Below are 12,327 nucleotides of genomic sequence, written 5' to 3' on the forward strand. Positions count from 1 at the left end.
AATTTATTGTAACAGATCACAATCATTATGTGATGGCAATCAATATTTATTAAGGAAACGACAAAAATTCTGTGCTTAAAGGACATTTGCTCTGTCGTCAAAAAACCATAGATAAGAGCATGTTCCTGCTCTTAGGAAATAAACACGAAAGTATTGAGGCATAAAGGGGCACAATGTCACCAATTTGCCCTTCTATGGTTCAGAAACAATAATATGCATGTATATGGGAGAGGGAGAATGGAAAGCAAATGGGGCAAAAATGTAAGCAAATGGAGAATATGGTTAAAAAGACATTCATGAGTTCCTTGTGCTAGTCTTACAACTCCTCTGTAAATTAGAGATTATCTCAAATAAAAAGATTATCTCCCCCCCAAAAGATTAGCATTAAAAAGAAAAAACACATACATACAGACATCCTTGATGCCCTCGTGCTAATAAATCAACACATTGATGGACTTTTGCCTGTGTTATGATTAAATATTATATTTGTATAGAATTATACCATCACCTTTTCAGCTTTTAGAGCAGCTACAGGTTTTTAATAACACTTGAAATGTGCCTGATGAGCAGTTAACTTCTCCATATATGGTCAGTATTTTTATGAGCAAGTGACTTCACCTCTCTGTGCCTCAATTTCTTCACCTGTAAAATGAAGGTAGTAATAGTACCACGTTGTAGGCTTGTTGTGAGAATTATATGAGTTAATACATGTGAGGCCAACTACTGAGCCCACACGTCACAACTACTGAGCCCGCACGCCTAGAGCCCATGCTCCGCAACAACAGAAGCCACCACAATGAGAAGCCCGCCGCAAATAAGAGTAACCCCCCTCCTCGCAACTAAAGAAAGCCCGCGCGCAGCAATGAAGACCCAATGCAGCCAAAAAATTTTTCTAAAAAGAAAAAAATAAATGTGAGGCATTTTGAACAGTGCCTGGCACATGGAAACCACCATAAAAGTGCTTGTTAAATTAAAAAAATACATTGTTATTGGTAACGAGTACTTATTTCACCACGCTCCTGTCCGTCCCAGCTCACGGCAGGTGCAGAGATGAGCATTCTCCCTGCCTTCTCAGGGACATAACCCTGTCCCTTGGGTTCCCAGCTGCTGAGGCCAGCCCAGTTCACCTCAACAAGCCACGTCTAGCATAATGAGCTCCACTTTACAGCCGAGGAGACTGAGGCTCTGCACGGTGAGGCGGTTTGTCTGAGCCTCAGCTGGTTGGTGGCAGCTCAGGGACTAGACTCCTGGCTCGACCCCCACTACCTGTGACCCCCCCACTCCACGTATACTATGCTAAGGAGTTTGATCCTCTGTCGTCTTCCCCTTCTAATTGGAATAATAATAATAATAGTGATGCCTACTTCCCGGAGTGACTGCAGGGATTCGCAGAGCCCATGTATGTGAAAGAACCCCATTGTAAGGTACTCAGTCTTAATTGCAGTGTCATTATAGGCCACGTTCATTTGCAAAGTGGGTTCCTCACCTTTCATTTTCAACAGGAACACCCAGACTCCTTTCTGTCCCAGTTGACGATGGAAGGAATTCTTTTCTGCTTTTTTAAATCCCCAAATGGGCCATTGAAATCGTTGCTTTAAATATACCTGCTTAGATGAGTACACAGCATCTGGCCAGGTATTATTCTTTATAATAATAATTACTAAATAAGCGTCTCAGGGGGAGTTCCCTAGCGGTTCAGTGGTTAGGGCTCTGCGCTTTCACTGCCAAGGGCCTGGACTGAACCCCTGGTCGGGGAACTAAGATCCCACAAGCCGCGTGGTGTGGCAAAAAAATAATAAATAAATAAATAATCACATTAACAGTAGCTATTGTATCGAGAAAATAACCGTGTGCCAGACGCTGAGCTGGGGGTTTTACACGTATTACACATGGAGTTTCATAGCAGTCTTATGAAGTAGGAAGGAGTGGTATCTGCATTTTACACATGGGGAAACTGAGGTTCACAGGTAGAGCGATTGTCCAAAGTCATACTTCCAGGAAGTGTGTTGCAAACTCGTATTAAGTGCCAAGCTATGGTCTTAACCACTTTGCTACCCCATAAAAGGCTTAGCACGGTGCCTGGTAAGTGCTCCTTAAATATTAGCTATTGTTAGTATTCTTATTACTGAGTAGGAGGCCCTTTACTTAGGAAAATGAGGCTCAGAAAGAAGCAGTAACTTGCCCAAGGTTACACAGCAAGTCACTGGTGGGCAGGAGGTTGGATCCTGAGTCTCCTTAGGTCCTAGAGCCCTTTGCTCAATGCACAGCTCCAGGACTTTCCTTTGCCTGGGGAGGTGAATCTGCCCCATCTTCTGAGCCAGGAAAATATCCTGCAGCTTTGCTGCTGACATCTCCCTTCTCTCCCTCCTTGTCCTCCTCCAAAAAAGGGAAGTGCCCTGGAGTGGGGATGGGGGTTGGGATAAGAAGTGGGGGATACCCTGCCTCCTTGTCCTGACAGCCCACCCTCTCCATCCCCTGCAAAGCCAGCTTAGAAATTCTTTCCTTGTTACCCTCACTGAATAGGATGCCTTGGAGGAGGAGGGGTGTGGATATTTATTGAATCTATTGTAGTAGGACTGGGGATAAAACAGAGAACAAAAACAGACTCCTTCCTGGTCCTGCCCTCCTGGAGCTTACAATTGAGTGAGTAAGAGAAACAGACAATTAAATTTCTCTCATGAGAAATTATGAGATTACAGTTGTGTTAAATGCTAAGAAGACAGGCACAGGGTATAATAAGAGGAAGGAGTTTCAGTGACGGGGTCTGAGAAAACCGCTCTGGGAAAGTGGTGGCCAAGCAGCGATCTGAGGGAACACAGCAGTTAGGAGGCTACAGGAGAGGAAAGTGTTTGGGGGAGTGAGACCAGCGCTTGCTAATGTCCTAGAGCACAGGGAACCTGGTCCACACAAGGAACTGAGGGGATGCCCACGTGGCTGGAGCAGTGGAGAGGAGGCTGGAATCTGGTGAAGAAAGCAGGGCCAGGTCATGCGGTGTCATTGGAAGGTTTTCAGCAGGCAGGTTAGTAATGTGATCATATATGAATGAAGCATTTTGCATGGTGTCTGGCACAGTGGGAGCTAACAGAAAGCAAGAAAGCCTTCCCTTGGTAGGGGAGGGATAAATTGGGAGATTGGGACTGACATATACACACTACTATATGTAAAATAGATAACTTAATAAGAACCTGCTGTATAGCACAGGGAGCTCTACTCAATACTCTGTAATGGCCTACATGGGAAAAGAATCTAAAAACAAAACAAAGAGTGGGTATATGTATAACTGACTCACTTTGCTGTACACCTAAAACTAATACAACATTGTAAATCAACTATACTTCAATCAAAATTTTAAAAGAAAGCCCTCCCTTCATTCTGCAATAGTCTTTGGATCCAGATAACATTTTATCCCCATTTCGCCAGACATCAAATGCATGAATGTTCAGGTTATTCATTAGTAGTAGTAGTAACGATAGCATTACTCGTAACTTGCCTCCCCTGAATTACCCAAGACGATGAGTCTTAAAAGGTATAGATGTGATTTAGGAAACGTAGCCCTACTGTCCACTGCCCTGAAACACACCCCTCATAGTGGCCCTTGTGAAAAGAAACTCCCGCAGAATTGTCCGTAATTGGTCTTTGTGGCTTTTGACTGGGAGCCCAGGCCTAAACCACTGATGGCTTTCTCCATCCTGAGCCTTAAAACAGATCGGGGGACTTCCCCAGTGGTCCAGTGGTAAAGAATTCGCCTTACAGTGCAAGGACACGGGTTTGATCCCTGGTCGGGGAGCTAGGATCCCACATGCCATGGAGCAACTAAACCCATGCACCACGACCAGAGAGCCTGCAAGCCTCAACTAAGACCTGATGCAGCCAAAAATAAAAATGAAATAAATAAATAATAAATCTTTAAAAAAAAAAGAAAAACAGATCCGGTGCCTTACTCTTTAGAGAGTGCCCCACGGCCCCTCCAAGTTTTGTGATGATCATGAAATGAGGTAACATTGATTTTGATTCATCCACAGTTGATAGGTTTCTAGTGTTAGGAAGCTCTTTGTAAAAGTCTTGTTTTGGCCGCTTGTTACCTGGCCTGACGAGCTTACCTGTCTGAGCTTCACTCCATCTATAAAACAGGGGCTGGTGAGGATTGAAGGGGATGATGCACAGCCTCACATATGTCCTTACACACAGCAGCACAGACTTCAGCCTCGAGTCCTCCTTGAAGAAACGTCAACTGAGATGGTAGTAGTGATGGGGACAGGGAATACAGGTGCCAAGGAACAAGGCCATGTTCACTGTTTGCAAGTTCCAGGCCTTAGTGCCCATTCCAGCTGCATTCTGGGGCCTCCAGGAGATGTCTGTCCTCCCCCAACCGCTGTCCAGGTTCCAGGGTTGCCACCTGAAGTTCCCATTTGTTTGCTACTACCAGACAGATGCCTAGGGGTCCTGTTGAATTATAAAGCGTTAGTCCCCCTACCCAACTACCCTCAAGCCTCTGCTTAGAACTCGTACACAGGTTGCCCTCAGAGCAAAAAGCAAAGTCCCGGAGGTAGGGTGAAGGCCATGTTATGTTGTGTGTGTATCACATTTTGCCCTTTCCTTGGTCAACCCAAGGGAAAATGGCTATGTCAGCACTTATGACTCTGTCATTCTTTTGAAACTGTTTCACAGAATTCCACAGTATGAATGAACTGCAAGTTATTTAACAGTTTATCCTGTTAGTGGACAATGAGTGTGTTTGCAACTTTTCCCCATTATAATCCATTACAATTTTTTTTTTTTTTTTTTTGGCTGAGCTGCACTGCTTGCAGGACCTCAGTTCTTCAACCAGGGACTGAACCTGGGCCCCAGCAGTGAAAGCCCAGAATCCTAACTGCTAGGCCACCAGGGAACTCCCAGATATTTTCAGTTTTAAGAGTTACTGTTAAATTGTCCCAGGTGACTATATAACAATTAATTATTTTTATAATTTTCCAACATTTTATTATGAAAACATTCAGCAAAGTTGAAAGAAATTATGAGGAACACTCTTATACCCACCACCCAAGTTACACATCTATCCATTTATTCATCCATCCATCCACCTTATTTTTTGAAATATTTCAAAGTAAATTGCAGACATCAATACACTTCCCTTTAGACATTTCAACATGCATATCACTAAAGTTTAATGTTTGTTTACAGTTTTTTTGTCTTCAAGGTAAATTTTACATACAAAGGTACACACAAATCTTAGATGTACATTTGTTAAACCTTCACACACACACGCACATATACACACACGCCTGTGTAACCCAAACCCCTGTCAAGATATAGAACATCACCATCACCCGAGAAAGTTCTCTGGTGTCCCTTCGAGCTTTATATTTTTTTAAGAAGAATGAAACAAAAATACTACCTGTACACTCACGTATTTTTTTTCTCCATATTTTAGTGGGAGAAAAAAATATCCTACCTCCTCTCCAATGCCTAAAGGAATTTATTTCTTCCTGGCCAGATGAGTTCCATTCCTTCTCTGAGTTCCAATAAACAATTAACTGCTCGTTCTCTGGGATACACATATTTAGGCCTTGAGCTACCTGAGAGCAAGGACCCTATTTACCCACAGTAGGTGCTCTGACTCATTATTATCTTTCTCCCATTCTCAGACCAGCAAGTACCCCGGGGCTTTCCCTTATGTTTGGAAGCTCAGGCTTGACTCCTGAGGTGGGGTAAGAAGGTCGGCAGCCTGGGGCTCTGGTCTTAGTCTCCCATTAACCCACTGAGTGACCTCGTGCAAGGGTCTTCCCCTCTCTGGGCACTTGCTTCCTCCACTGAAGGCAGATGGTAGAGCGTGGAACGGGGCCAAAAACTTTAGTGTCATTCTTGCCTCCTTTGTCTCATGCTTCCACACTGGATCTAGCAGGACATCTGACAGTTCTTCCCTCAAATCATATGCAAAACCTGACCCTCACCATTCTTGCATTGCCACCACCTTGGTACAAGCTAGCAAGCTACCGTCCTCCTCACTGGAAGACTACACCAGGCTCCTTCCTAGGCTCCTGGCTTCCAACTTGCCCCCTGTGTTCTCCTCTGAAGCAGCCAGAAGGGTCTCTGCAACACTTAGGGCAGACCACCCTCCGTCTCTGTTCAAAGCCCTCCCATGACTCCCCATCTCAGGGCAAAAACCAAAGTGCTTCTGATGGCCCACAAGGGCCCCCATGATCTTGACCCAATCCGACCTTGACTTCACCTTGCATCGTCCTCGCAGCTCTCACCACACTGGCCTCATGGCTTTCCTGGAACACACCAAGCATACTCTGACTTCAGGGCCTTTGCAGTTTCTCTCCCCATGCCTGGAATTCCCCCAGACAGTTGCGTGGCTTAGTTTTTCATTTTTTTTCAGGTCTTTGCTCAAATGTCACTTTATTAAAGATGCGTTCCTTCACTGCCACCATTAACAGAGCAAACCTCCACCTTCCTCCACAAGCACTCCGCACCTCCCTTCCACCTGCCATCATCCAATCTGCTATGTATTCACCTACTTATAATTGTCTGTCTACCCGACTAGGGTGTAAGCTCCATGAGGGACAGCTTATTTGTCTGCTTGACTACTGCTATATTTTGTTCCTGATGCACCTAGAACAGGGCCTAGCTCCTAGTACGTGCTCAGGAAATATTTCTTGGTTAAGTCAAGAACAGGGGTTTGGGACATACCTCTAGCACATTTTCTCTAAGGCTTGGATTCCTCCCTTAAAAGGGGTCCCGGGACTTCCCTGGTGGTGCAGTGGTTAAGAATCAGCCTGCCAATGCAGGGGACACGGGTTCGAGCCCTGGTCCAGGAAGATCCCACATGCCACGGAGCAACTAAGCCCATGCGCCACACCTACTGAGCCTGCCCTCCAGAGACCGCATGCCACATCTACTGAGCCAGTGAGCCACAACTACTGAAGCCCGCTCACCTAGAGCCCATGCTCCACAACAAGAGAAGCCACCGCAATGTGAAGCCCACACACCGCAACAAGAGAAAGCCCGCGTGCAACAACAAAGACCCAATGCAGCCAAAAATAAATAAATAAATAGATTTTTTTTAAAAAAAAGAGGGCGGGGGTCCCAATGTTTTCCTCATTGTGGAAGTGAGACGGTACATGGACGCCTGTTATAGAGTACTGCCCACAGGTTGAAGAGGGAGAGGTCCTGTGGCTTAGGGCACTGGCTTCAGACACCTGTGTGACCTCGGGCAGGCCACTCAAGTTCCCTGGCCCTGCTGATCTCTGCTTCAGAAGTTTATTGAGGGTTAAACAAGAAGCCATGTGGAAAGTGTTTAACACAGTGCCTGATATGTAGTAATAATAACAACTGTTATTGCTGCTGAGGGACTGGAAAGGAAGGATTCTACTTCCTGAGTTTGCTCTGCATCTGGACTCCGCCTCCTCTTTTGTTTCAGGATAAGCATAGAGGGGATGGATTCCCCCATGTCCAGACCTTCCCTGATCTCTTCTTGGCAGGCCCTCTCCCTCCAAGCTGCAGGAAGTCCATATACACAACATGCCAATAACTCTGCCTGCGGGCTGGGCTTTGGAAAATGACTGTGAGTTGTGCTGACCTGGGGAGTAGTGGGAGAAGGCTGGGTGACATGCTTAAGACCCCAGGGCTTTCCCCCTGGGTTGTTTAGTTCATATGTTTAAGGCCTGATGACTCGGCTTAACCTCCATTCATCTCTCAGGTCTACTCATGCCTGGCTTCCTCTACCCCTACCCCCACTGAACCTGCTCACAAGCCCCCACTCTCTTCCTAGCATTTATCGCTTTGTAATGTCTTTGAGTGACTCTTCAGATACGGCGTATCTCCTCCATCAGATTGGGAGCTGCACAGGGGTGGAACAGTAGCCTGTCTTGTTCACTGTTGTGTCCCCGGCACCTAGCACAGGGCCTGGCACATAGTAGGTGCTCAATAAGTATCTGCTGTCTGAAGGAGTCAATGGACTCCTCCAGCCTTCAGATGATCAAAATGGTCTAGAAGAGAAAGTTCCCCCAGGGAACTCCTCCAAGGTTACCCCTAGGTTGTGTTCACAAACACCCAGCAGCAATTTGCATTGCAGTCCTAAATCAGGGCCCAGAGCAGGCATTCACTTTATAATAGTCCTGAGGAGAAAAACAAAGCAGACAATAGGGATCCAAGCCCTCATTTTCTCAGGCAAAGTGAATCCCACCTTGAATTTGAAATAAGGGGTGAGATTCCCAAAAGGTGGAGGCATTATCACCCCCACCCTCAAAACTAGGAACTGCCAAAGGGCCCTTTAAAAAGCAAATTTCTAGAGGGGACGGTGTAAATGTCCATTGGAGCTTAGGCCAAGGATCTTAAACAGGCTTAAACTTTACCCCAGGAATTCCACTTCTCAAATTTGTCTCAAGGAAAAATCTTGAGATCTGGAGAAATATTTTTGAACAGACAAGCAAGTACATCACCACATCCCATACAAAACTCAGAGAATAGGAACTGTCTTAGGAGTCTAACAATAGAGGATTGTTTACATTCATTTACATGTATAAGGATTAAAAACTAAAAGTGGAATTGACTCCTTTCCCCTGGCTGCAAACAAGCTCAGAGCCAATTTGAAAACTAATCAGTAATCTCTCCACTGCCCCACGTGTTGGTGAATTTGCTTCCGACCTGGTCCTGATTTACTATCTTTCTTTTTTTAAAATCTTCCTATTTTAAGCATCTCATTTCCTCTGCCCTTAACAGCCTCCCAACAGAGGAGTTTTTGTCTCTAGTTCACTGCTCTGTACCAGCATCTAGCACGATGATGGGTGCATAATAAGTGTTCAATAAAGACGTGTCCCATGAATGGACAAATGTCTCCACAAAGCTGACTTCAAATCTTCTTGGGCATTAAGCAAATCCTCCCCAGATGAAAGGTACTGACCCAGGGAGAATTCCCTGGCGGTCCAGTGGATTAGGATTCGGCGCTTTCACTGCCAGGGTCCGAGTTTGATCCCTGGTCAGCGATCTAAGATCCCGCAAGCCCCGTGGCGTGGCCAAAAAAAAAAAAGAGAGAGAAAAAGGTACTGACCCAGCAATTCCATTCTAAGGCCCAGCAACTCCATTCATAAGAGTGCAAGTGTCTGTACAGGGAGGAATGTTTCCTCTAACATTGTTTGTAACAGTGCGAGCATGGGAAAACCCTCAGTGTCCATCAATAGGGGCCTGGTTAAATCAGATAGAGTTCATCCAGACTATACAGCTATTGAAAAGGAAATAGCAAGTCTATAACTGCTGATGTGGAGAAAGCTACAAGACATGCTTCTAAGTGAAAAGGCAAGATGCTAAATAGTGTAAACAGTGTATATATATGAGTCCATGGTTCAAAATAAATAAATAAATAACATGGAGAAAGAAGTCTAATAGGCCATTCCGGAGTGATCCTGAGAGCACATTTGGGAGGTTCCAACCTCAGTCCTGCCCCTAACCAGCAACTGACCTTGATTAGCACCTTTCCTCTCTAAGCCCATCCCCCCTTCTATAAAAACAAGGATGAGTTATGACCTCCTGGTGGAGTTACTGAGAGGATTAAGGAAGAAAATGCATGTAAATGTCAGGCACCTCTCTCAGAGTGAGTACTCAAAGATATATGAGTTAAAATAGAAAATCATTTCTCTCATCATAGGATGGGAACAAAGATAATTTAACTTTTTAAAAGAAAACCTTTAAAATGTATTCTGCAAATAAATCAAAATTGACAAAAGAGTTGCAAGAATAATACAAAGAATCCCTGTATATTCTTTACCCAGAGTTACCAATTGTTAACATTGGCCATATTTGCACTACCCCCTCCTCATTTTTTTCTTGAACCATTTTATCCCTCTTTACCTTATACGTTCAGCATATATTCCTTAAGAAAAAAGACATTCTCTTACATAAATCAAGTACAATGATAAAATTCAGGAAATTAAACATTGATACAGTATTATATCCAATCTAAAGTCATGTTCAAATGTCATCAATTGTCCCAATAATGTCTTTTTAAAAAATTGTGGTTAAAAAATATATATATCACATAAAATTTACCATCTTAGCCCTTTCTTTCTTTCTTTCTTCCTTCCTTCCTTCCTTCCTTCCTTTCATTTTTTTTTTTTTGCCATGCTGTACAGCTTGTGGGATCTTATTTCCCCAACCAGGGATTGAATCCGGGCCCTAGGCAGTGAAAGTGCGGAGTCCTAACCACTAGACAGCCAGGGAATTCCCTTTGCCTAAGTGTACAGTGTACAGTTCAGTAGCGTTAAGGATATTCACATTGCTGTGCCAATAGTATCTTTTATAGCAATTGTTTGCCTCCATCTAGGATCACACATTACATTTACGTAGTCACCTTATCCTTTCAGTTTCTTTTAACCTGGAAAAATTCCTTAGCCTTCCTTTGTTAATGACTTTCATGACATAGGTGTTTTGAAGAGTCTAGGCTAACTGTAATTTTGTGGCTTTTGTTATCTTTTATAATAAAGGAGATAATATTGAAGGTATGATGAGGATAATCACAAATGGAAACATAAAAATATCCACAGTACTTTTCCCCCTAGTTTTTGGTAGAAAGAGTATCTGGAGTTTGTCTCTCCTGCTACAATGCAGGATCCCAGTGGTGATGGAGATGTTCTGTATCTCTGTATCAAAGTCAATATCCTGGTTGGGAGATTGCACTCTAGCTTTGCAAGATGGGATCTGTGCACAGAGAGAAACTGGGAAAAGGGTACAGGCGCCTCTCTGTATGATTTCTTAAAAGTGTAAGTGTAAATCTACAATTGTCTCAGCATTAAAAGTTTAATTTTTTAAAAGATGCCCTTTGGCATTTCAGAGCCTGAAGTGTCAACAATTCTCCCAGGGAGAACCTAGCCCCTTGGTGAAATTCCCAGTGGGAATCCTCCAGCCTGAGAAAGGACTTCTTAATGAACTCCTTTCACTTGCAGGGGTTGGGGGAGGGGGCCTCCTTTGCCCTCTGCAGGGACATTTTAAAGTGAATGAAGGGAGCAAGGTCCCTCATTAAGGCTGAAATGGGAGCTGCTGGGGGCGGGGGTTCTCTAGAAGGAGGCTTGGCCCCAGGTCTGCATTTCCTGCTACAAAGTTATCTCATGAACAGTAATCACCACTCCTTTCTATCTGAGAGTGGATCGTGAAGGACAACATTGGAAAGAAAATTTTTATCTACTGTCCTTGCTAGTTGCCAACTTCTTAATAATAAAATTGAAAAACTGTAAAGACCTGAATAAGCAACCAATGGGGATTCCTTATGAGCATTATTATATTCTTGCTCAGTAGAATATTATGCCGCATTTTATGATGAGGTTTTTGTAGCATTTATAATTGAAACCAAGAATGCTGTTGTGTGAGACTTTGAAGTTTCTCTTAGGGGACTTGGAATTCTTCTCGGGGCTGAGGAATGTGGGTTAGGAGAGCAGGGTCCTCATCAGGGAAATGAACCTGCCACCGGGTTCCTGTTCAGGCTGAAATGCTAATTTTCTGGGTGTTCTCAGATCAATCATGGTCTAGTCTCTCCCTAACTTGAAAGTTTGTCATCCTAGTGCTATTTTGAACCCTGAAAGTCAGAACATGATATCCCTTAACCCTTCTAGGAATTTCTCCTAAAGAAATAATCAGATGTGGAAAATGAATTGTGTACCAGGGTTCTTATTGCCATCTTCTTTTTATAAGATTGAAAAATTGGAATACTATTAGTAACGAGCATTTTATTGAGCACTTAGCGTGGGCCAGTTGCAGAGCTAAGTGTTTTACAAGCATTATCTCATTTCATCTTTTCTAGTAGGTTGTATTATTGTCTCCATTTTTACAAATGAAAAAAGAAATGGAAGCACAGAAAGGTTAGTAATTTGCCCAAGACAACATAATGAGTAAGCAGAGGAGACACGTGTAAATGACAGCAAAAACACAATGGGATAAACATTAAAATAGAAATAATATGAGAGACAAGAGGTAGACAATGCAAAGTATTAACATTATACACAGGGTGTCTTTGGGTGCATAAAATAAAGCCCAGCATGTGGTAGGCATTTTAAAACGGTGATTATTTGTACCTCAGACTTGAATGTGATCATGAATCACCCGGGGATCTTGTTTAAAATGCTGGTCTAGGGTAAGTCTGGGAGTCTGCATTTCCTCCAACCTCCTCGGTAATGTCCATGCTGCTGGTCCAAGGACCACACTTTGAGTACCAGAGATTAAATAGCTTGGCAGAAAAATAAATAAATTAATAATAAATAAATAAATAGCTTGGCAAAGTGGGAGAGCCCTGAATATGTAAAAACCAAACAAATCACAGCGGCCCCAATGATCTGTGAT

The sequence above is a fragment of the Phocoena sinus genome, chromosome 15 (assembly GCF_008692025.1).
Source record: "Phocoena sinus isolate mPhoSin1 chromosome 15, mPhoSin1.pri, whole genome shotgun sequence".
In the NCBI taxonomy this organism is placed as follows: Eukaryota; Metazoa; Chordata; class Mammalia; order Artiodactyla; family Phocoenidae; genus Phocoena; species Phocoena sinus.